Source organism: Dasypus novemcinctus, chromosome 9 (assembly GCF_030445035.2).
Source record: "Dasypus novemcinctus isolate mDasNov1 chromosome 9, mDasNov1.1.hap2, whole genome shotgun sequence".
Taxonomy (NCBI): Eukaryota; Metazoa; Chordata; class Mammalia; order Cingulata; family Dasypodidae; genus Dasypus; species Dasypus novemcinctus.
The window spans coordinates 86,166,381-86,191,958 of NC_080681.1; the positions used below are offsets into that span (position 1 = coordinate 86,166,381).

The window sequence follows — 25,578 nt, forward strand, 5'->3', positions numbered from 1 at the left end:
GCTGTCCATGTGCCAGCTGGGCCCTGAGCCTCAGTGGTGTTGCAACACCTACTCTCCGGTTCATAGGACTTACCCAGGTCAGCTGACAGGGAGGAGGTAAGGATGAACAACCACCACACCAAGTAACCGAAAGAGTCTACAGCTGTGGGCACTAGAGTCCCATCCACCAACTATGTGGGATCAAAGCCCTCTCTCAACTGTGAGGTGGAGTGGGCATTGCCACCCCAGGGTCCTCAATATGGATTAGAGTGGATTTATGGTATTCTACTATAGAATTATTGTGACTCTAGCAATGGAAGAAATTATATCATTGATGTAGAGACAGTGGCCATGGGAGTTGCTGAAGGCAGGGAGAGGGGAAAGGAGGGGTGATACAGGGCATTTCTGGGACTTGAAATTGTCCTGAATAATACTTTAGGGACAGATGCAGGAGATTAAATATCCTGCCATAATCCACAGAATGGACTGGGAGAGAGTGTAAACTATAAACTGTGCTATGTAGCAGTGCTCCAAAATGTATTCATCAATTGCAATGAATGTACCACACTAATGAAAGAAGTTGTTGATGTGGGGAAAGTAGGGGGTGTGGAGAAATGGCTGGAGGTTAAAATGTTTCCATAACGCAAATGAGGGTACGGACCTTAGAACTTCAGGTCCTTTCAGGATGGAACACTGTCCTGAACAACCTGTAATTGTTTACAGAAAGAAACATTTAAATCTTCCACAGCATACATGGGGAAAATGTGGGTGTGATTACTCTGGCAAAATGTTATCTAAAGAATAAAAAATAACTATACTCCCACCCCTGAGATATTCAATAAATATGATGTGGAAGCTTGGGTCGAGTTTCTTAGTCCTTGAGACTCTGAGTCCCCTGTTCCCATCTTTTCCTACTTCTTGTGTCTCATTCTTAAGTTGTGTGATGCCTCCCATTTGAGCTGTTCCTTATGTTGAGCCAATCTCAACATCTGGCACCCAATGTGGGGCTTGAATAGGAGAAGGATCACTGGAGTAACGTCATAGAGCCCCGAGTGGTTGCAATAGTCCTGAGCCTTAAGCCTTCAATTGGTAGGAACACTCTCGGGTATTTTAAACAGGATTACAATGGGAAATGTAGATAGTGCAACCAAGTATTATCCTTATGTCTGTCTCCTGAAACAGCTCCTCAAAGCAGGGGGAGCTAAAGCTAGTAAGTCCCATATTATGGAGCTTTTACAAGTTGTTGAGGCTCACCATTCATGGTTCCCAATATTGGGTAGTTTAGAATTAACTGATTGGGAATGATAAAATGATAAGGAATTTTAAAAATTACGTGTTCAAGGGGCTTCCACCCCTGTTACTATCTGGCCTATGTGCACTATCATTAAGTCTGCCCTAGAAAATTTACAAACAGAGGATGAAGAAGAAGATGAAGAAAAGGTCCATGATGACTCTTCCCCTATAAAATTTTCTAAAGGTTTTGATTCTAAACTGTCTTTGCCTACGGCCCCTCCTTTAATTAATTTTGAGGAAGCTGATATACCTTTTCTTCCTCCACCCCTTACACCTGTGCCTGGAAATACCCACCCTAAAGTATCCTCTTTACAAAGGAATCTTGCAGGCTAGAACGGAGGGAAATCATGTTGAGCTGCTTGTGCAAGGAAAGGTTAACTCACAAATACAACATCTTGCACAGGCAAAAGGGCTAAATAGGGTCCTTGTTAGTGAAACATGCTTGTAAGGAAACTCTCTGTTAAAGTGTTGACTAATGTAAGGAAAATATTTTGGCAGCAACTGTGCAACCCCTCTGCTGCCTACATGATAATGTGGCTATGGGCTAGTGGGGGCTGATAGAATTAAGCTGTTGGGAGAGGAGGAAAACATGGCAACTTTGGTGTTCTTTGTTTTGTTTACATGCTGATTCTGATTGGCCTATGTAGCCAAATGAATAAAATTAGTACAAAATTTTTATCAAGGTGTTTTGTTTTGCTGTTGTTGTTGTTGTTGTTGTTTTTAAGATTTATTTATTTATTTTTAATCCCCACCCCCCCCCCCCGGGTTGTCCGTTCTCTGTGTCTATTTGTTGCGTCTTGTTTCTTTGTCCGCTTCTGTTGTCGTCAGCGGCACGGGAAGTGTGGGCGGCGCCATTCCTGGGCAGGCTGCACTTTCTTTGGCGCTGGGCGGCTCTCCTTACAGGCGCACTCCTTGCGCGTGGGGCTCCCCTACGTGGGGGACACCCCTGCGTGGCAGGGCACACCTTGCACGCATCAGCACTGCGCATGGGCCAGCTCCACAAGGGTCAAGGAGGCCCGGGGTTTGAACCGTGGACCTCCCATGTGGTAGACAGATGCCCTAACCACTGGGCCAAGTCTGTTTCCCTTATCAAGGTGTTAAAAGGAATTTTCAGTTTTGAATCAATAGCTTACTCCTGAACTTCAAGTCTCAGTATAGTTTTAAAGAGTAGTAATCCAAAAAATGTATGTTAACAATCTGTCTAAACTGCTAAATAAGAGCTTAACTGCATTTATGCTGTTCAGGTTATCCTAACTGGTTGCTGATTACTAATAAAAGTGTTTCCAAGAACAAGCTTGCATGTTGAAGGCAACATGGATTCCAGAGGAAGTCTTAAAAGCAGTAAAATCAAAGATGTGAAATGATGGAGGGCTTGGAAACAGCTATACCAAAAGAGTAAGAATTATGGGTCAAATGAATAAGCTTTATGTTTCTATTGGTATGTTGTAATTGTTTTTGTGTTTGTCTGTTTGTTCAATGTCAGTGTGTATTTTGATACCTGCAGATGTAATATAAATAGATAAGTATAAATTTCTAAAAGAGCTTTATTCAAATGGCCAAAAATTAAATAAGCACTTATATTAATACATAGTTTAAATGTTAATAAGATCTCTACAATGATAAAAATTGTAAGTCTTGATTAACAAAATTACTACAAGATTCTTCATAAAAAATAGTTCTTGGGAAACGGACTTGGCCCAGTGGTTAGGGCGTCCATCTACCACATGGGAGGTCCACGGTTCAAACCCTGGGCCTCCCTGACCCGTGTGGAGCTGGCCCATGCACAGTGCTGATGCGCGCAAGGAGTGCCCTGCCACGCAGGGGTGTCCCCCGCGTAGGGGAGCCCCACACGCAAGGAGTGTACCTGTAAGGAGAGCCGCCCAGCGCGAAAGAAGGTGCAGCCTGCCCAGGAATGGCACTACCCACACTTCCCATGCCGCTGAAGACAACAGAAGCGACAAAGAAACAAGATGCAGCAAACAGGCACAGAGAACAGACAGCCGGGGGAGGGGTGGGGAATTAAATAAATAAATAAATCTTAAAAAAAAAAATAGTTCTTACCTAAATTGAAAGGAATAGTTTATTTTTCTTCACGGGATAAAATGAAGGATATAAAACTTAAATGAATATTAAAAAAGGTAAAAAGTTTGTGGGAAAGCTGACTGAAATTTAATACATTTGTTTAAAAAACTGTGTTTTGACCTAAAATAAGATGGCTCATTTTCATAAAATCAAAATGAAAATATGCAGAATAAAACTTGAATGCATATGGCAAGTTGTAGAAGGTATTGTGGTAACTTTAAGTAAGGGAATGTGTTCTGTGAAGGTGAAATTTGTCTTAAAATAAAATAACTGTAGTCTATATGGTTATAAATAATTATAATAAGCTTGTGGAAGCATTATTTGAATAAAAGGTTTAAGTGGCTAATTCCAAGAAGTCATTATTAAACAAAAACTGAATTGATAATAATAACAGTAAAACTTGTTGGCAGCCAGCCTCCCCTGCCAACTTGTTTCTAAAAGACTGTTTCTAGTATTGCAGCTACTAAGTGTTTAAAGTGAAGAAATGTTATATTTGCGTATAACCAAATTGAATCACTATTCTGACAAGTTTAGTGTTGTTGGTAATTGTATGTTGTAAGAGGTTTGCTTGGAGACAGTTTCCAAAATCATTTTGGTAACTTATGTATGTAGGGTGTATAGAATGTGTTTTTATTATTACGGAAACAGAAAATAATTTTGTCCTAGGATAAAATGATTGGTTATTAAGAAAGAGTGAAATCTGAGACAAAACCTGAATGAATACAGAAAGTGCAGAATGTTCGTGGAAAAGGAACTTTTACGGTTAAAGTTGAGTAAGATTTGATGGATCTATGTATAAAGTTTTAAAAGCTTTAGTATCAAATAGTATACTAATACAAAGTTAAATTTTGTCATTTCTCAAAGTTTCTCAAGTCATTAGTCTGTTTTAGTAAAAGTTTATAAAGAGTTTTTCTCCTGAATAATCAGTATACAAAAAAAAAAGGTCTGGTTTTATCAAAATAGCTTCTTGTACTTTAACCTTATTGTTTCTTAGTTTTTCTTTTTAAAACAAACAAGTCATCACTTTCAAAGGAACAGTCAGATCCTGAAAAGTATTTTTTTATTTCAAACTATTGCAAAAGATTTGTTTTTTTACCTTGAAAAAATTAAGATAATAAAATAGTTATGTTCCTTTAATATGTTATAAGTTGAATGGAAAGTGTTTAAAAGTGTTATAAAATTAAAAGTGTTCTTTAACCCTCTGTTAATTAAGTTGTGTGAGTAAAAAGTTCATATGAATACTTTAAGAATGTATAAAACTCCTGAAAATTTACCAATGTTTCACCATAATATTAGATAAAAGTACAATGCTGTTAATTATGGTTGTAATTATTCTTAAAAAATATAGATTGTGTCACAGAAACAACACCACTGCTACATGCAGCAGTCCCAAATATTGCTAGGTTGTTGCAAGAAATTAATATCCAACTGTGTCACTATCACTTTGTTTTAAAACTTGCTAAGACTTTCCTTAGTATTTCCTTAGGCAAGTCAAGCCAGCCCACATTCTCCTGCCTGTGGAAAACCCAACAATGAACTTTTGCAGTGCTTCCCCAAGGCTGTGTGCATAGCCCAAAGATCTTTCATGGCCTGGTGGCAAAGAATCTGGCTGTGTAGAAGAAATCTGTGGCTGAAACCCTACTAATGACATTACGTTAACTAGTAATCCTTTTTTTCAGAATTAAAAGAATCAGAGACAATAGCATCTTATCTTAAGAGATTGGGATAGGCAAACAATTGGGACAGGCTTCAAGGTCCCTGCTGCTCTATCAAATTCTTAAATGTTGTTTGGTTGGGTAAGACAAAACTATACCCTCTGCTGTAATTGATAAAGTACTAAGTTTTCTCATGTTAATGGAATTTGTATTATTGTTGGAATACTAAAAATCTTTCATCCCTCACTTAGTTCAAATATTCAAACCATTGTATGTGTTAATTGGGAGAGGTCCTTCATGGGAGTAGGAGCACCTCCAGCAGGCTGCTTTAAAAAATAAAAAAAAAGGGAGGGCAGAGGTGGACCTTAACTTACCCTGTGAATTGGATGTGGCCAGCACCGACATTGGCTTTGGGTGGGGTGTGTGGCAGAGGCAACATTCTAAACAAGTACTCCTTGGGTTTTAGTCACAATTCAGGGAAGGGGCCAAAAGTACAATATAAAAAAAGCAGTTGTGTGCAGCATAGGGAGCCCTGCTGAAAGTGAAAGGCTTAACCCAATAGTGTCCAGTCACTTGGAAGGCTGCCATCCCTCTCCAAGGATGGATTGCAAATACTAAAAACAAGACAGAAACACTGGGCTGTTGTGACTCACCTCTGTGGGAGAGAAATCTGTGGAAGAACATCTGGGATGCCTGCTAGCAGTGACAGGTAACTGTCTATCATACCTGCCCACTCCTCTAACATCTCTTTTAGAACTGTGGAGGCAGATGCCTCATGAAGATCCAGAACCATACAATTGAGACCTGAGAAGAAGCAGAGCAGCTTTTTGATTATACCCATCTCCCTTCCCTGCTTTTCTTTCTTTCTTTCTTTCTTTTTCTTTGTCATGGTTTTCTTTAAATTATTTTTTTAAAGAAAAATGAAAAGTCTATTCATTAAATGTCTGCTAGTTGGGAGTCTTATTGTTTGTTGTTGCATAAACTACTGCAGTTATAGATTATGTATAAAATGCTATTCTAAACTTGGAAGAGGAATTACAAACTGTAAATATGCATTTATATCTAAAACATCATTGGAATATATCTAGGTTTTGTGTGACCCCCCATATATATAATAGCAGTGATTTTCCTTGGGAATCAGTAAAACGTCATTTGTGAAGCCATAGAGATAATTTAAGCTTAGATATTTCTCAATTACAAGCCCGCGTAACAAGCATTCAACATGCTCATTTGCAATTGCTTCTTGCCTCACACACTATGACAGGAATTGAGGGTGGATTAAAACCCTGAACCCTATGATATGGATTAAGAGTCTGTTTTGTATGTGTTTAGTCCTCAGATGCATGCAACAAACCCTCTGGGGATTAATACATCAAGAAACTACCAGAACTGTTTTCATTACTTTGCAAAAACAGAAAGGCAGGAATGTGGAGATGTGGCCAGAGGTAAAATGCTTCCACGCACAAATGAGGGCATGGACCTTAGAACATCAGGTCCTTTCAGGATGGAAGACTGCCCTGAACAACCTGTAATTGTTTGCAGAAAGAAATATTTAAACTTTGAACAGCATACATGGGAAAAATGTGGACATGATTGCTTTGAGAAAATGTTATATAAAGAATAAAAAAGTAACTATCCTCCCATCCCTGAGATATTCAATAAATACGATGTGGAAGCTTGGGTCAAGTTTCCTAGTCCTCGAGACTCTGAGTCCCCTGTTCCCATCTTATCCTACCTCTTGTGTCTCTTTCTTAAGTTCTGCAACACCTCCTGTTCGAGCCATTTCTTATGTTGAGTTGGTCTCAACAAGGGGTGTGGGGAGTTAGGCATATGGGAACCTCCTGTATTTTTTAATGTAACATTTTATGTGATCTATGTATCTTTTAAAAATAAATTAAAAATGTATTAAAAGATGTAATCTTTGGAGGACCCTGGGTGAAGGGTATGCAGGACCTCTCTGTACTATTTTTGCATCTTTCTGTGAATCTATAATTATTTCAAAATAAAAAGTTTGAAAAAAATCAAGGATGGATGATCAGAAGATTGAGGGAAGTTGTTCCAATTTAAAAACAAATCATGATTCCTTGCCTAGTTCTTGGAATGAACCAGTTTTCAGACCTGAACCTATTAACTGAAGTAGAGGCTTAGTTTCCAGGAGAAAAAAAAAAAAGATGAGTGGAGTTGATGGCAACATGATGGCAAATATATATTGTAACGATTCCCCAGTCCTTCCCCAAAGGGATGTAAGGCCCTTTGCTTGGGTGAATATACATTGGGGAAAGAGAAATACCCAAACATTTCTAGAACAATTGAAGATAGGGCATTTGTTGTCATCGATACCCAGGGACCCAAAGCATCCTATTAGAATTGGGGGCATACAGAGAGCAGATAGTGAACAGTCATGGCCCATATCTGCATCACAGTGGATTCACTGGGCTCTGGCCTTAGTGGGTGGTTAGTTCCCTGGACTCCAAATGTAAAGTTGAAATGGACATCATTGGCAGTTAGCAGAACCTCCACATTCATTCCTTGGGTAAGAGCTATTATGGTAGGAAAGTTCAAGCCAAGTGTAAACCTCTGAAAAACTCCTTCTTGCCCAAGTCAAAATAGTAAATTTTAAAATATTTTTTAAAAACTGTAGTCTGGAGAGAATAGCAGTATTTTTTTTTTTTAATTTTTTTATTTTTTATTGACTTTGTAATAATATTACATTAATAATATATATGTGAGGTCCCATTCAACCCCCCCCACCCCCCCTCTCCCCCCCCCCAACAACACTCGTTCCCATCATCATGACACATCCATTGGATTTGGTAAGTACATCTTTGGGCACCTCTGCACCTCATATACATTGGTTCACATCATGGCCCATACTCTCCTCTATTCCATCAAGTGGGCCCTGTGAGGATTTACAATGTCCGGTGATTACCTCTGAAGCACCATCCAGGGCAGCTCCATGTCCCGAAGACGCCTCCACCTCTCATCTCTTCCTGCCTTTCCCCATACCCTTTGTCCATTATGTCCACTTTTCCCAATCCAATGCCACCTCTTCTATGTGGACATTGGATTGGTTGTGTCCATTGCACCTCTATGTCAAGAGGAGGGTCAGATTCCACCTGGATGCTGGATGCAATCCTCCCATTTTCAGTTGTAATTACTCTAGGCTCCATGGTGTGGTGGTTGTCCTTCTTCAACTCCATCTTAGCTGAGTGTGGTAAGTCCAATAGATCAGATTGTAGGTGCTGGAGTCTGTTGAGGCTCAGGACCTGGCTATCACATTGTCAGTCCAGAGATTCAAATCCCCTAAATATATCTTAAACCCCAACATTAACTGCACCTCCAGCACATTAGCATGAAAGTCTTATGAAGGGAGATCCCATCTGAGTCCAGATTCATCACACATAAACACCATTTCCAAAGAGGGGCCATCTGCCCTGGTAGTTAACCCCATCGGCCATGACCATAACTCCCATGGGTCTCTTTAGCCCTCAAAGGAACCAATATCTGGGGGTTGTATCTGCTTTATCGAGAATAGCAGTATTAATGTCACCCTTAAAGAGCTAATTGAGGGAGCAGGTGTAGCTCAGTGGTTGAGCACCTGCTTCCCATGTATGAGATCCCAGGTTCAATCTCTGGTATCTCCTAAAAAAAAAAAGATCTGATGGGTACAGCAATGGTGGTCCCCATTATATCCCCAGTTAATTCATAAGTGTGGTCCCTACAAAAGCCAAATAGATCCCGGGGGATGATGGTTGACCTCCACTAACTGCATCTGCTGGACTAAATGTGGTATCTTTGCTAGAACACGATACATGGCATGCAGCAGTTGATGTGACCAATGAGGGTTTTTCCTATCCTGATTACAAAGACATATCAGAAACTCTCATCATATGGGACTGGCAAGAGTCAATATTTATGTTCTTGTCTTAGTGCTACATTATTTCTCCTGCCCTGTACCTCCTGCCCAGGGTTCAATCAGAGAAGCTAAACAACCAATCATTATAGGATAGGGGATTTATTGTAGGAATCAGACCATATTCAGCTGTAAGAGGAGCTGGAAAGTGAAAGTTCAGGGAGCAGTTGGAGTCACCCTCCAATCAATGTAAGATGCCAAGCACATCCAGCTTCCAAAGGAGATCACACAGGGAAGCAGATTTGGCTCAACTGATAAAGCATCTGCCTACCATATGGGAGGTCCAGGATTCAAACCCAGGGCCTCCTGACCCGTGTGGTGAGCTGGCCCAAGCGCAGTGCTGATGTGCGCAAGAAGTGCAATGCCGCAGGGGTGTCCCCCATGTAGGGGAGCCCCATGCGCAAGGAGTGCACCCCATGTGAAAAAAGCACAGCCTGCCCAGGAGTGGCACCACACACATGGAGAGCTGATGCAGCAAGATGATGCAACAAAAACAGACACAGATTCCCAGTGCCACTGACAAGAATCCAAGCAGACACAGAAGAACACACACAGCAAATGGACACAGAAAGCAGACAACAGGGGGGTGGGGTGGGGTGGGGGCGAGGAGGACGGGAGAGAAATAAATAAAAAATAAATCTTTAAGAAAAAAACACACACAAAAAACAAAGGAGATTGCACAGAAAAAGCTCGTGGGGAGCTCTGTGAGAAGCTGGGCCCCTAGGGAGCTCCTGGCTCTGTGGGTGTGACACCATACAATGTGGTGGTGGACCTGAGCCCACTGCTGGCCAATAGGGCCAGCAATCATGGAGAAGAGATGGGTGTGGGGTAGAGAAGAGTGAGGATCAGCTAGAACTTGCTTGTACCTCAACAACCGACTGTCATTACATCTAACCACAACAACCTTCAGAGAGCAATGCCTGCTGCTTCACTTTAGGCTCCCAAATCTCACAAAACTTCCTCTGGTCAATACTCACCCAGAACATTACAAGGAAGGGATTCTGGGAAATATAGTTTCAGCTGAACCAAGTTTTCACAATCAACTACACATGCTCTGTCATAATATAATCCAAGGGAACCTGGACCATCTGGACATTGGGTAGAATATCACTTTATTCCACTATATTGAGGAAATCATATTAATTAAACTGGAAGGCCCTGGTAAAAACATGTAATCCAGAAGATAGGAGAGTCATTCTATGAAGACTCAGGAGTCCACCACTGCAGTGAAAGTTTTAGGGATCCAGAGGTCTGGAGCATGCCAGCATAGCCTTGCCCAAAGTTAAAGACAAATTCTTACATCTCCCACCTCCCATCAATATGCTTAGCACAACACCAGATAGGACTCTTTAGGTCTTGGAGGCAGCAAAATCCACACTTGGGAATAGTGCTCCAGCCCACATATCAGGAGACGCAAATGGCTGCCAGTTCACAGCAGAGCCCAGAGTAGAAAGGATTCTTCAGAAGGACCAGGCTGAAGTACAAGCACTCTTGCAGCTTGGGCCATATGGCCCAGCACATCCTATTAGATATGTATTTGGAAAAGGAACAATGTGAAGTTAATAACAAACCCCAATAGGAGAAACCCAATGAAGACCCCTAGGGTTCTGGACTAAGGGCCTGCCATTGCAGCAAAGAACTATACACTATTCAAAAAACAGCTCCTGCCAAGCTACTGAATGAACCCTGGTAAAGATAGAGCACCTAACTGTGGAACACTAAGTAACTAGGTGGCAACAACTTTACATGTTAGGCTGGTTCTGTCAGAACTCAACCATAAAGTTGGGTAGGCCCAACAGCAATCCATCATAAGATGGAAATGGTTCACCTGGGATCAGGAACAAGTAGAACCAGAGGACACAAATAAGCTGTGTGAACAGATGGAAACAGTTGTGTCATCCACCACTGTTGCCTGGACGTCTCTTCCTCAGCTCGCATCTATGGCTGCACATCGAACGAGTCCTTTATGACCCTCTGAAGTAAGATGAAGGGAGAAACAGCTTGGTGCACAGGTGGATTGGTTCAATATGTGAGTGCAAGTTGATAATGGACAGCCCCATTCAGGGAAATCTCTAAAGGGCAGCTGTTCCAACCTAACTTCTGAAGAGCACAGGTTAGGGCAGCTGTGAGACAAAATGGTTAGACATGAGCTTTATCGGGACTTACACACAGAAGAGACTCTCTGATAGTGGCTGGTCAGAAAATGAAGGTAACGCCCTGCTCGGAACAAATATATTCTATGGATATAAGAACAGAGTTACTGCAAGAGTTACATGAAGTACAAAATAGGGTGTTTAGTGATAGTATAGCAGAAAGGGAGTATGAGAAGACTACAGTTTGAAGTACTGTATGTACTTTCTTTCCCTCGGGGAGGCTTCTTATTTTTTAATTAGTAAGTGTCCAGGTCATGCCTGTGGCTATGTGCTTTGGGCTGTGTTTTATTTAAGGAGGGGAAGTCCAGGCCCTGGGCTCCCACAATCTCCCCCACACCCAGAGCAGCCAGTGTTGGCCATAGGACACACATTGCATCCATATTCCACAGCAACAGTATAACAGAAAACAGAATAATAGGAGTCCTCCACCAAAAACTAGCAGACCTATGAAGACATGCTGCCAGGACCAGGAAAGGAATTAAACCAGTCAGATAGGGGGTCAGTAGCTACTTTATCAATGTGCTGTATGTGCTCTTGCAGATGATTTAGAGCTTGTGAAATATTATGGGAGTGATCAGGAATATATACACACAACATTGAACATTAATGAGGGCATAGGTCCCACCTTGTGCAGCAATAAGAATATCTAAAGTCAACCTATTTTACAAAACTATCTTACATAATTGAGTAGTTTCTTCATCCAGCAAGGAAATGGCTACCTTAGAATCATTAAGGGTTTGAACGCTGTGATTAGTGAAAGCATTTATATGTTCTTCAGTGACAAGTGCAGCACCACCTGGCACAAAATCAGCTAATGGATAGCACCACAGAGGCTTCACTTTACTCTATACCTAGCTTTAGGCATTTTCCAATTACTAGGAGTATGGGGTAATGCATCATAGAAAGTGGTGGGGACATAGGGCTGTCCCCACGTATGGCAACCTGTTTTGCCCACAAGTCCATAATCATCCTCTAGAGGACAGATAAGCCCCAGTTGTTAAGCAGTAGGCTTGCCATTGGAAAAGGCTATCATTGTTTAACTTGACAGTGAATTTACACAGTTCAGGGGGTAGCCGCAGTATAGGACAGATTCCCTCCTGTTGGTCTATACAGACAGGAGCAATGTGATCTAGAGTGACAAGATTTGGCTGTTAACCATCCTAAACCATCATATACAGCATATCTTAATAAAGGTTTAGATTTATTTATTTGCTCCCTTACAAGGGAAAAAATATATGAGTATTATGGTAAGGTGGCAGCTAGTTTTCAGTCTTAAAGGTAAAGGTTTCGTTCCAAACTTGCTGATGGGTTTTATTACACCATGCCAGCAAGGTGTTCCACACTGTCCAGTTTGCAGGAGTGACAGTCCAAGGAAGGCCAGTAGCACCCGAGGATGGCTGGTCTGTGCAAACCTAGCATTGGGTCCAATTGTGGGCATGAGTTACTGCTGAAGCCCACTGCAGGAAGGTATTGGCTAGGGCACTATAGGCGAAAAGAAAGGTGTTTATGGGAACAATAAGGGACGGATCACGCTGGTCTAACAGTATACGAGCAACATTTCTATCAGAAGATAAAGTACCAGGTAGGGGTGTTTTATGAGGTGATTTCCAATATCATACACTTTCCCCTTTTAAATTCTCTGAGTTTTCTTCAGTAACATCAAAAACTAATTTAAGTGTAAGAAGAGTCCACATAGACACACATAGAGCCCCAGCAGAAATATGAGACTCCAGGTTATTAATGAAGATTTTTACTGGCATTTTTTATATAAACTGTGATCGTAAAACAATGTTTGGGGTGACTCCTATTCCCCATGGGCTTAAGATTCCCAACCAACAAAGATGTATAGGCCAGTACCATGGCCAAAGGACCTCATTTTCCCTAATTTGTATTGTTTGAGGCATAGGCAACAATAGATTATTATTACTTCCCCTTTTGGGCTGTAGGGCAGCTGACTCTAACTAGTATTCTCAATGCCTACATCTGTCCTGCTGTTAGCATTTCAACCAAAGCAGGAACCACAGCCCACAGTACTGAATTTTAACAGGTCAAGGCTGGATACAGCCTTTTAGTCCATTGTTGTAAAGATCCATTGTCACTTTTTATTTGTTCTTTTAAAAGGCCATTCATTCTTTCTGTAAGACCTTCATCGGTGGGGTTATAAGGTGGTTGGAAAGTCCAAGCAAAAACTTGGTCCATTGCCCAAGACTCGGTGAGGTGACTGGTAAATGGAGTTACTCAATCACTATATGTCATCCCATATAGGGCTCTTACTTTTTCTAGGCAGTGAATGGTAGCCCACTGGCTGGCCTTTCCTACTGGGAAGGCCAACAAGAGTCCTATGGCAGTGTCTGCAGCAGTGAAAGCATATCTAGCTCCTTCTGAGAGTGGGAGGGGATCAATGTAGTCCACTTGCCATTGTGCTACTGGAGTTTGTGCTTGGCCATTATGTTCTATTCGGTGAGGTAATTGTCATGGTCATTGGAGCAAGCATGATGAACACACATGGGTGATGTCCACTAGCTGTTGGTGAGTGACAGGTAGCTGGAAACTACTAGGTTATGTGCCATAGGGTCTGGTAGCCACAATGTTCACCTTTCCTGTGGAGCCACTGGCCACTTCTCTGCTCTCAGTTGTATGGCTCCAGATCTTTTGAGGGCATCTGCCTCACATTCTCAAGATGGGTGTTAGAGGGGTGGGCAGGGATGGGATAAACAGTTACCTATTACCACTTGCAGGTATCCCAGATGTCCTTCCATAGATCTCTACACCACAGAGGTGAGCTCACATCTGTCCATTGTTCCTTTTTCCAAATTGCCATCCAGGTGTTTAGGCCTTTGTGTACTGCCCAACTATCAGTGCAGATTGTTAGTGCATCTCCAGTCTTATGTACTATAACTATCCACATGGCTCTTAACTCAGCCCACTGACTACTTTGCATGGTGCCTGTTCTGTTTTCCACCAAATGATGTCAGTGCTGGGCTCCACCGTCACAGCCATCCACCAACTGAACTGTCCATGTACCATGTATTCTCTGGAACTGTTCCTATGCCTTCTTTAGAGGGCACTTCAATGGTCACTTTGGGGGTTGTAACTTGGGCTGAAGAATCTTCCATGTAAGACACTAGGATCTCATGTATCTCAGTACTTCATGGGCTAGAATTGAAGACACTGCACTGCAGCAGGTAGGCTTTCCACTTTGTTAAAGTTCTTAATTTTGCACTACTAGAGTGAGGCTTATTCCCTGTACCCACAATCCACCCTGTATCCACATTCCACCCCTGGATAGGGATGGCAGTCTTCAGAGTGACCAAACAGTTTTGGATTAAACCTTCCACTAGCAACAGGGTATGGTATGCTAAATATAGTTGCTTTTCTAAGGGACTATATCATAATTTGACTACACCCCACCATTGTGACCAAAATTCAAGGGTACTCATTTATTAATAGAAAAAATTGGGTGCCACAATACCCACCCAAAACCAATATTGGTGCTGGCCAGCTCCAATTCACAGGGTAAGTCAGGGTCCACCCCTCTTAGTGCTTGAGCCTGTGCTATTGCCCTCTTTGCTTCTTCAAAAACCGATGCTGAGGGTCCTCCCATTCCCATGCGTGACCTTTCCTGATTAACACTTACAATGGTTTTAATATTTGAGCTGAGTGTGGGATGAATGGTCTCCAGTACCCCCATCCATCAATTGTTTTGGAATTTGTGGTGTGGGAAAACATTGCACTTTATCGACTGCAACAGAGAATAGAGTAGCCAGGACCTTGCGACTTGTCCCCATTGATTGCCCATGCCTGGCTTTCGAGATGAGATACTATTGTCTCTGACGCTTTTTTTTTTAAACTCTAAAAGAGAATTACTGGTTAACATAATATCATCAGTATAATGAAATAGGGTTACAGCCACAGGTTTCTTCCTCTGAGGCCAGATATTTTGCCACTAGTTTGTGATAGAAGGTGGTACTATGCATATGGCCTTGGGGAAGCACTATAAAATCCATTGTTTTCCTTCCCATGTGAAGACAATGCAGGCTGGCTTGACTCATCTAAGGAGATACTAAAGAAAGCATTAGCAAGATCTAAAACAAAGTGATAGTAACATAACTGAGTACTAATTTTTTTTGCAAAAATCTGCAATGGTTGGGACTGCTCTATACAATAGCAGTGTGACTGTATTTAATTCATGGTAATGTACTGTCCTGTGACACCCTGGGGCAGCCCACCAATCAACACTTTATTTACTTATTTATTTAGCAGTTTTATTGAGATATATTCATATACCACACACTTTTTATGTAGCCATATGGTTGATTCTTCAGTGGAGGTGAGGCAAATCAGATGAATATGAGCCAAAGCATCTGACTTTTGATTTCCAGGAGAGGCTGTTTCTGTGACATATAAAATTTTAAAAAATAATTAAAACCGTGATTAACAATATTATCCTGTTATCCACTATTATGTAGAAAACATTGTTAAATCTCTAGGAATTTTATACAATCTTTAATGATTTACATAAACATTTTACCCATACAACTTTAACAGAAAGTTTAAAAATCCCTTTTAGTTTTTATACAGTTTTCAAACACTTTCCATTCAATTTATAACATATTAAATGAACTTATTTCATTATTCACTTTTTTCAAGGTGAACGAACTTATCTTTTGTGATAGTTTGAAATAAAAAAAATATACTTTTTAGGGTTTAACTTTGAGAAAGCAAAATGATAAAAGCTGTTATGTTTGAAAATTATGTTCTTGTAAAAATGAGAAGACTAGTGTTGCTTAAACAACCAAGGACATGATAAAGTTAAAGTACAAGAAGCTATATTGATAAAAGACTTTCTGTTTTGTATACTGATTATTTAGGAGGAAAACATTATAATCTTCTACTAAAAAAGACTAATCATTTAAGAAAATTTGTTATTTTAACAGAAAAAGAACCAGATTTTAGTTTTGCATTGGTATACTAATTGATACTAAAACTTTTATAACTTTATAGATAGACCCATTGACTCTTACTTAAATTTAACACAAAAATTTCTTTTCCATAAACCTTCTGCACTTTCTGTATTCATTCAGGTTTTGTCCCACATTTTCCTCTTTTTCAATAACCGGTCATTTTATTTTAGGACAAAATTGCTTTCTTTTTCCTTAATAATAAAAATCATATTCTATATACTTAAGTAACCAAAATGATTTTGGAAACTGTCTCCAAGCAAACCTCTTACAGTATACGATTACCATCAACACTAAACAAGCTTGTCAGAGTAATGACTCAATTTGGTTGTATGCAAATATAACTTTTCTTCATTTTAAATACCTAATAGCATGCAATACTAGAACACTGATAGCTCATAGGGGTTGGTTTTTAGAAATACATGCTTTTTTTTTTTTCAGTTTACTATTTTATCAGTACTTCACAGAGATATATTGAAACATTTACAAGGACACATTTCTGCAGCGGTTTTCTGGCAAGTTGGCAGGGGAGGCTGACTGCTATCAGGGCTAAGCCATGATTGAAATGCAGGCTTACAAAGCCGGCAGCATTTTTGTCTATATATTTTTTCCTATTTTATTTTATTTTCATGGGGTCATCCAGTTCAAAAGTTACTAAACTTTAATAGCACCAGTTTTATCACTGTGGCTATCCAGACCCAATTAGAACTAACAAGGAAACAGAACAGAGAACACTAATGTTGCTAAGTTTTTCTACTTTTCCAGCAGTTAAACTAATTCCATCAGACCCCACTATCCAAAGTTGCACCATCCAGGTGGCAGGGGGTTCACAGAGTTGCTGCCAGATGTTTTCCCTATCTCAGTTAACTCTCAAGCAGAGTATTTTCTTACAAGGATGGTTTCATTGACAAGTGCCCCATTTAGCACTCCTGCTTGTGTGGGATGTTGTATCTGTGGTTTAGCCTTCGTTTGCACAAGCATTCTAACATTAAGATTTAAAGATTCTTCTACTATAGTTGGTATGTCTGGGTCACTATCTCCTTCTTACCAAAGGTTCCAGGTCTTAAGATCCTAATCCTTCTTAGATAAGATAATCCATAGCTTAGGTAGGGTTGTTGTTTTTTTTTTAATGACTCTCTAGGTTTAAAAACTGGCAGGCCAATATTTTCATGTTTTTTATCCTTATCTAGTTGCTCAGCAAGACCTGTCACTAAGGTGGAGGTAGAAGTCTGCAAATTTCTTTCCAGTTGCAACTCTTCCCTCAAATGGCAGATTTCTTTGTCTTCCTCAAGACAATCGTCTATAGCTAACCATACTGCTCATAGCAACAGCCAGCTAACTACTGTGACAGTGTGCCTGCTATCTTTACTAGATTTCATAATCGTTTGTTCTTACAGCATCACGCTATACTCCCATCAGCATTTTTGGGGCATCTCCGTACTCACACAGATTTCCACAACAGTCAAGCAAGTTGGCAACCCCATATTCTCTTGGTGGTCTCCACTTGCCTGGTCTCCACTCATCCAGGATGGCAGCCACTCCTCCCCATGTGGACATTACAGGTCAACTCCGGATTTCCTCTGTGGATTCTCCCTTCCTGGAGCTCATGCCCACCACTGCCTGTGGTCCTTCAGTCTCCTGGCTGGTGACTCACCAATTGTTGCAACCTAACTCCTGAAGGGCACAGGTCAGGGCAGCTGCAAGACCAAAGAACACACCAGGCAAAGAGTTAGACTTAAGATTTATTGGGACTTTACATACGGGAGAGACTTTCCTATGTTGGCTGGTCGGAGAATGAAAGTAGTGCTCCACAAAGAAGCAAGAAGAGGAGGGGCAATAATACAAGGGGTCTTAGAATAAAGACATTCCACAGAGTATAAGAACAGAGTTTTGGTAAACAAATACAGTGTTTGGTGATGTTATCACAGGAAGAGAGTATACATCCTTGAGAATATTAAAGTTTGCAGTACCATCTGTACATTCTTTCCTCCGAGAAGGCTTGTTACTTTTTAACTAGTGACTGTCCAGATTATGCCAGTGGCTACATGCTTCAGGCTCTGTTTCATTTAAGGTGGGGGGGCATCCTGGTCCTTAGGTTCCCACAGCAACAGTGAGAGGAAAATTCTTCCTATGAACAGAGCTCTGGGAAACATTGTTATGCATTTAGTGGAAAACAAGTGATTCAAAATAAGCATATAGAGACAACCAGCAAGATGGCGGCAGAGTAAGGAACTCCTAGAGTCAGCTCCTGCTACAGGGCAGTTAGTAAACCCCCAAACAACTGTTTGGGGGCTCAGGAGACTGGAAGAGCATCCTGTAACATCCTTGAAGGAATGGAAGGAGGAGACTGCCCATCTGCAGAGAAGACTCGTAAATAGAGCGCTCCACGCCATGGAGGCCAGTGCCCATCCTCCACTGGAGGCACAAGCTGCCTCGGGAGCTGTTCCATGGCTGGAATTGAAAGCTCCACTTCCCAAAAATGGGGGAGGAAGAGACAGTTAGGCACCAACTTCATCTATTGATGAGTAAATTCAGCGGGCTAAAGTATAATCCTGAGAACAGCTAAAGTTGGAGCCTGTCCAAGTCAGAAAGAGGCCAGTAGTGCTGTCTTAACTCTGCATCTGGCATGAGGGAAAGTGGAGCAGACTGAAAATCCCAGTGCTGGTAGGAATAAGCTTCTTTCTATCCAGGTCAGGTTGCAGCTCTAGCCTAGGCCCCAGTGCCACCTCCATCAGGGACTTGGACAGGCTCAAACTTTAGCTGTTCTCAGGATTATACTTTAGCCTGCTGAAGTAACTTTTGATTAGCTTGTCAAACCCACACAACTCAGACAGAATAGTCCATTCAACAAATGGTGCTGAAAAAATTGGATATCCATAGCCTAAAGGAGGAAGAAGGACTCCTATCTCACTTTATCCAAAAATTAACTCAAAATGGATCAAAAAACTAAAAATAAATCAAGAACCATAAACCTTCTAGAAGAAATTGTAGGACAATATCTTCAAGACCTGATGGTAGGTGGTGGCTTCTTAAGGGAGATAAGAGGAAGACTGAGATGGACTACTGATATTTAATGTATGTAGAAGTTTTAATTAGCTTTAGTGTGAAAGTGTGGAAATGAATAGAGTGGATGCTAACACATAGTGAGTAACAGCTAGTTTATAAATGGGGATGTGCCTGAAATGGTAGTCTAGGTATGTAAATGCCAATTGACAATGCTAAAGAATAATCTAGGAACTGAATAGCATAGTAAACCAAAAGGTGGATGAGAATTGTGGTTGATGGTACAGACGCAAGAGTGTCCTTCATGAGCTAGAGCAAATGTCCATCACCACTGCAGGGTGGTGGGAATGTGGAGAAGCATGGGAAAAATACAACTGGAGTGATCTATGGACTATGGTTAGCAGTAATAATGTAATATTCATACATCTTTACCAAAGATGTACTGTGTTGATAATGGGGAAGTATGGAAAATGTGTGCCGAAGGTTCACTATGGATGTGGTAACAATCAAATGATATTATCTTTTATTTATTTTTATTTTATTTATTTTTCTCCCTTTCCCACCCCCCTCAGCCCCAGTTGTCTGTTCTCTGTGTCCATTTTGCTGCGTGTTCTTTTTGTCCCCTTCTGTTGTTGTCAGCGGCACGGGAAACTGTGTTTTTTTTGTTGCGTCATCTTGCTGCGTCAACTCTCCGTGTGTGCAGCGCCATTCTTGGGCAGGCTGCACTTTCTTTGGCACTGGGCAGCTCTCCTTACGGGACCCACTCCTTGCGCGCAGGGCTCCCCTATGCAGGGACACCCCTGTGTGGCAGGGCACTCCTTGCACGCATCAGCACTGTGCATGGGCCAGCTCCACACGGGTCAAGGAGGCCCAGGATTTGAACTGGCAACCTCCCATGTGGTCGGCGGACACCCTATCCATTGGGCCAAGTCCCCAGATGATATTATCTCATTTGTAACGAATGTTCCACCACAGTGTGGTGTGTTAATGGAGGGGTGTTGTTTGGGAATTCTGTACATGTGCGTGATTGTTTTATAAGTTATAACTTCTGTCTTATATATATTTTTTTAAAATAATAATAGGGTGGGTTGGGGGAAAAACACACCAAATGTAAGATAAGGACTATGATTAGTAGTAAGATTTTTAACAATATTCTTCCATAATTTGTAACAAATGTCTCATGACAATGCAAGGTGTTGGTGGAGGGTTGCTGTATGGGACCCCTGTATGATGTTATGCATGTTTGCTTTGTAAGTTCACAACTTTTACTATATACTTAATTGTTTATGTATGTTCATATACAAATGACATAAAGATAATACTAATAGGGTTGGTTGGGGGAAAATACTTTGGTTAGTAGTAATATTTTGACAAGTCTCTTCAATCATTAGTTAAAAAGGTTTAACCACAATGCAAGTTATTGATGGTAGGGTGAGTTATGAGAGTCCTGTATGACTCATATATAACATATGTTATATATGTTTGTTTAGTAAGTTCACAACAATTACTGTACACTTGTTGTTTTTTGTTTTTGTTTTTGTTTTTTATAAATGATCCCTTTTATTGTAAGTAATGTGCAACACTGACCTGGCTTTGCACTGCAAGCCCTCAGTCAAGATACAGTCAAATAACTATGGCTGCAGGTTCTTCTGCACGATCCACAATTCAGACAAAGACACAGAGCTGGAGTGGGCCAGATGGCAGAGTGGGGACTGTCCCCAGCCCCAGCCTCTCTGCTGGGTTGGCCAAGGCAGACACACTCCATGGAATGATGAGAAAATGGCAGCATGGCCCCTTCCCACAGCAAGCCTGGGGGCTGCTAGGAGACTGCTGTTCAGAACCTTTGGGTCCAGGCCACCCAAGGGCCCCACAACTTTTCATCTGGATTATTTAATAAAAAACAGTAAATGAGAATTAAGCAACAGCTTGGTCCTAAGGATGCAGAGCTAGTATGTCCACAGTTTTTGGCACAAAACAATCAGGTTTGTTTTGGAGTGCAGTTTTTGTTGACTTGTTTTCAAATTCATTTTTAAAACACAGTCCTTGTGAAGTAAGACCCTGTGGGTTGGGGCTCTGTGAGAGTATGAAGCTGGGACACGCAGAGTCATCTCATCTTGTCAGCGCTGGCGCCACATTGTTTCCTCTCAGGAACAGGTACAGGGAGGGGTGGTGCAGGCCAAGGAACTGTATGTCTATGTATGAGTGATATACTTCGATAAATTAATAATCATATATATGGGGCCATGGGAATTGGTGAGTGGCTTGGCTGATTTGACTGGAGGCAAGAAGGAGTATGATTAGAAAAATAGGGGACAAGGAGATCTAGGAAACAGAGGGGTGGATAGAACAATGGGATTGGCATGAAGTGTGAAAATCTTCGTATTGCATGCTAATGCCCACTCAAGAGCTTCTATCACAAAAGAGTCACTAATATAAAAACCTGATAGGTAAAGTGACTCAATCAGTTGACATCAGTCAGCCTCTGTCATCAGGCACCCAGGGCTGGCAATTGGGTACTTGAGGAGAGGAGCCATGGTGCCCGGGATGGAGGCTATTGTTATAGACCAGCGATATTGACCAGACTCAGACTTTGAATAGAGTTGCAATTGAGAGCTTTATTAGCCGCACGGCGACTTCCTCATCCTACACAGAGGAGAGAGCAGCGCCGAGTCTCAGGGAAGAGGTGTTTTCATAGTCCTTTAGGAAGGGGGCGGTTAGCAAGCAAGCAGACACAGAAGCAGAACACTGTGGTTAGCTGAAGATAGCGTATCTATTTTGTTTGTTTGTTTGTTTGTTTGTTTTTTTATTGACTTTGTAATAATATTACATTAAAAAAATATATATATATATATGAGGTCCCATTCAACCCCACCACCCCCACCCCACCTCTCCCCCCCCCAGCAACACTCATTCCCATCATCATGACACATCCATTGCATTTGGTAAGTACATCTTTGGGCACCTCTGCACCTCATGGTCAATGGTCCACATCTTGGCCCATACTCTCCCCCATTCCATCCAGTGGGCCCTGTGAGGATTTACAATGTCCGGTGATTGCCCCTGAAGCACCATCCAGGGCAGCTCCATGTCCCAAAGACGCCTCCACCTCTCATCTCTTCCTGCCTTTCCCCATACCCATCAGCCACCATGTCCACTTTTCCCAATCCAATGCCACCTTTTCTATGTGGACATTGGATTGGTTGTGTCCATTGCACCTCTATGTCAAGAGGAGGCTCAGATTCCACATGGATGCTGGATGCAATCCTCCCACTTTCAGTTGTAATCACTCTAGGCTCCATGGTGTGGTGGTTGTCCTTCTTCAACTCCATCTTAGCTGAGTGTGGTGAGCCCAATAAGTCAGATTGTAGGTGCTGGAGTCTGTTGAGGCTCAGGACCTGGCTATCACATTGTCAGTCCAGAGATTCAAATCCCCTAAATATATCTTAAACTCCAACACTAACTGCACCTCCAGCACATTAGCATGAAAGTCTTATGAAGAGAGATCCCATCTGAGTCCAGATTCATCACACATAAACACCAGTTCCAAAGAGGGGCCATCTGACCTGGTAGTTAACCCCATCGGCCATGACCATAACTCCCATGGGTCTCTTTAGCCCTCAGAGGAACCAATACCTGGGGGCTGTATCTGCTTTATCTGTCTCTCAGACTCTGCTCAGTTGTGCATAAGGGCAATCCTTCTGACAGCCTCCAGACTCTTTTTTAGAGACTCGTAGCCATATAAACTCATTTCTCCTTTCCATTTCCCCCTTACATTAGGTCAAACAGCATTTTAAAGTCATGTTATTTTATGTAGACAGGGATATTCCGCTGATCCGCATTGAACCTTCCGTATGAGGTCATTTTCCATTTGCATCATCAGTTGGTAGTTGATAGTGGTCCCTCGTTGCCAGGGAGGCTCATCCCCGGGTGTCAAGTCCCACGCTGGGGGGAAGGCATTGCATTTACATGCTGAGTTTGGCTTCGAGACTGGCCACATTTGAGTAACATGAAGGCTGACAGGAGGAAATTCTCAGGCAAAATGCTGCTCTAGGCCTTGTTCTTATTTTAGGCTTATCAGCTCACAAGCATAGTCATTAGCGTCAGGGGCTCACTGTTGAACCCTCACTCCCTCCCGGTCCCCGCCGCTGCACCTGGGAGACTGTCGCTGCTCCCCTAGGGACCACGACAGAGCACCACTGGCCAGGAACCCAGTACCCCCCCTGCTGTGGTTTTTAATTGTTGCCACTATGAGTATATCCAAACATTACCATGCACCCTGGACATATGTTCTGTACAGCTCCCTGTCAGCCACATATCACCTGTCAATGGTATCCTATACCAGTATCTCTCCATTGCCATTGTTGAACCACTCTGTGATCCAGAACTCCCTGAAATTTGAAGCCCAATATAATATCAGGGTCCCTTACTAGGAAATGGCATATAGCGATGGGTTTAAAGGTTAGATAAAGAATACGTGTTGACTTGGAAAAAATTCTACATCCTATCTTTTTCTTTTTTTCCCCTAATTATTGAGCTTCTCTTCACAGGAGCCCTAGACCACAGCAATGCATATATATAATATACAGCACTCTCATATCTATTTTTTTTTTAAAAGTCCTTTTTTTTGTGAGCAGTCCCATGTTATTTTATTGGCACTTTTCTTGTGGGCAGCCCTAAGTTAATTATTGGCACTCTCCTTGGAGGCTGTCCTAAGGCATTTATTGGCACTCTCCTTGGAGGCTGCCCTAAGTTATTTATTTATCTGAAGGCACTTGCAATTCTTATTTCCTAATGCAGTTCTATTCCTATTTTCCTAATGTGGCTTTCCCCTTACACTATGAGTAGGACCAAAGCATGGGCTCCTTTCCACTTGCTAAGGCTGATCTAGCTACTGTTATTGTGAAATATCCAATGTTCAGACCCAGAGATCAGTGCTAAGCCCTTGAAACAGCACCATCCTCTGAGATTAATCAGCCACTTGGTGACAAGTTAAACACATTGGACCTCTTCCGCCCTGGAAGAAGCAGAATTCATCTTGACTGGATTTGACAGAAGTTCCACTTATGAGTTTACCCTTCATGCCTGCAGGGTTTCAACTAACACTACTATCCAAGAGATTACAGAGAGTGTGATGCACTGATACAAAATCTCACATTACATCACCTTGGACCATGGGGCCCATTTTACAGAAAAGAAGATGCATCAGTGAATATATGAGCATGGGATCCACTCACATATCACATATTGCACCACTAAGAAGTGGCTGTCTTGAAAAGGTATGAAATGGCTGTTTGAAAACCCAGCTGAGGCTCCAACTTGGAGAGTCCACCTGTGGGTATTCACATATGATGTAATATAAACCCTAATCAATAATTTAATGGTGCCATGTATTCAATAGGTAAAATACATGGGTCTAGAACCCAAGGGGTAGAAGCAGAAGTGGCTCTGCTCCTCATCACTCTTGGTGATCCACTTGGGGAGGAGGGTTTTGGATTTAAGAGTTTAGAAGGGTGAGGGAGCTAGTCAAGAGGAAATTCAGGGCCCTTATAGATCTCATTTCTAAGGAATTCTTCCTGATATATATCTTTCAATTTAACTTTCTGAATTCTGGGCTTTGAATTTGACCTTGGGGATATAATTATATAATAGTGAGGGTGAAGCGTTGAAGATGAACATGTCACCATTGCTTCCTCTTTCACATATGATAGTTATGACTTTGCCGGTGATCCCTCTTTCTATCACTCTCCATCTGATGAACTCCTATTCATCCTTCAAGACCCTCTTCTTTTGTTTACTTTTCCCTTTTCCTGGGTATACCCAGCACCCTGTCTATTTCTCCAGTCTAACCCTTACCATACTTTATTGTACCCATTTCTTTTCCTACCTTTACCCACTAGACTGTGAGCTCAAAAAATACTTGAGAAATGAATGAATGAGCAATATTAAGAAGGACTCAGGGAAAGGATTTTTATCCTACCTTACAAAAGAAGAAATTGAGGCTCAGAGAATTTAGGTTGCTGGCTTCATATGTAGTAAGTCAAAAATTGGGGCTTGGGCCTCCTGAGTTCAAGTCTAAAACTCTGTCCAACCAGCCCAGTCACGTCAAGTCAAAACTGAGTAACAGGATAGGAAGCAGACTTGGCCCAATGGATAGGGCATCCGCCTACCACATGGGAGGTCCGCGGTTCAAAATCCGGGCCTCCTTGACCCGTATGGAACTGGCCCATGCATAGTGCTGATGCGCCACATGCAGGGAGTGCGCCCCGTAAGGAGAGCCGCCCAGCGCAAAAGAAAGTGCAGCCTGCCCAAGAATGGTGCCGCACACACGGAGATGACGCAAAAAAAAAAGAAACACAGATTCCTGGTGCTGCTGGTAAGGATAGAAGGGGTCACAGAAGAACACACAAGGAATGGACACAGAGAGCAGACAACTGGGGGTGGGGTGGAGGGAGGATAAATAAATAAATAAATCTTCTAAAAAAAAAACCAAAACCAAAACTGAGTAACAGACGGAGACAAATTCCAGGGAACATTTCAGA

At 41.8% G+C, this 25,578-nt stretch overlaps 2 long non-coding RNA genes across 3 annotated transcripts; one reads left to right on the forward strand and one right to left on the reverse strand.

The window, feature by feature from the left end:
* The first annotated feature begins 5,427 nt into the window (after positions 1-5,427).
* LOC139439619 (uncharacterized) lies at positions 5,428-6,713 on the forward strand. Its single transcript, XR_011649566.1, has 2 exons — positions 5,428-5,718; positions 6,342-6,713. It is a non-coding gene; the product is annotated as an uncharacterized lncRNA (long non-coding RNA).
* An 8,615-nt stretch (positions 6,714-15,328) lies between these two features.
* LOC131279769 (uncharacterized) lies at positions 15,329-25,553 on the reverse strand. Of its 2 annotated transcripts, none has more exons than XR_009187222.2 (3): positions 25,017-25,553; positions 17,482-17,733; positions 15,329-15,469 (listed from the first exon to the last, which is right to left on the reverse strand). It is a non-coding gene; the product is annotated as an uncharacterized lncRNA (long non-coding RNA). The 2 variants fall into 2 exon arrangements; XR_011649673.1 differs by having other exon boundaries at positions 17,545-17,733; positions 25,017-25,536.
* Positions 25,554-25,578: the final 25 nt, after the last annotated feature.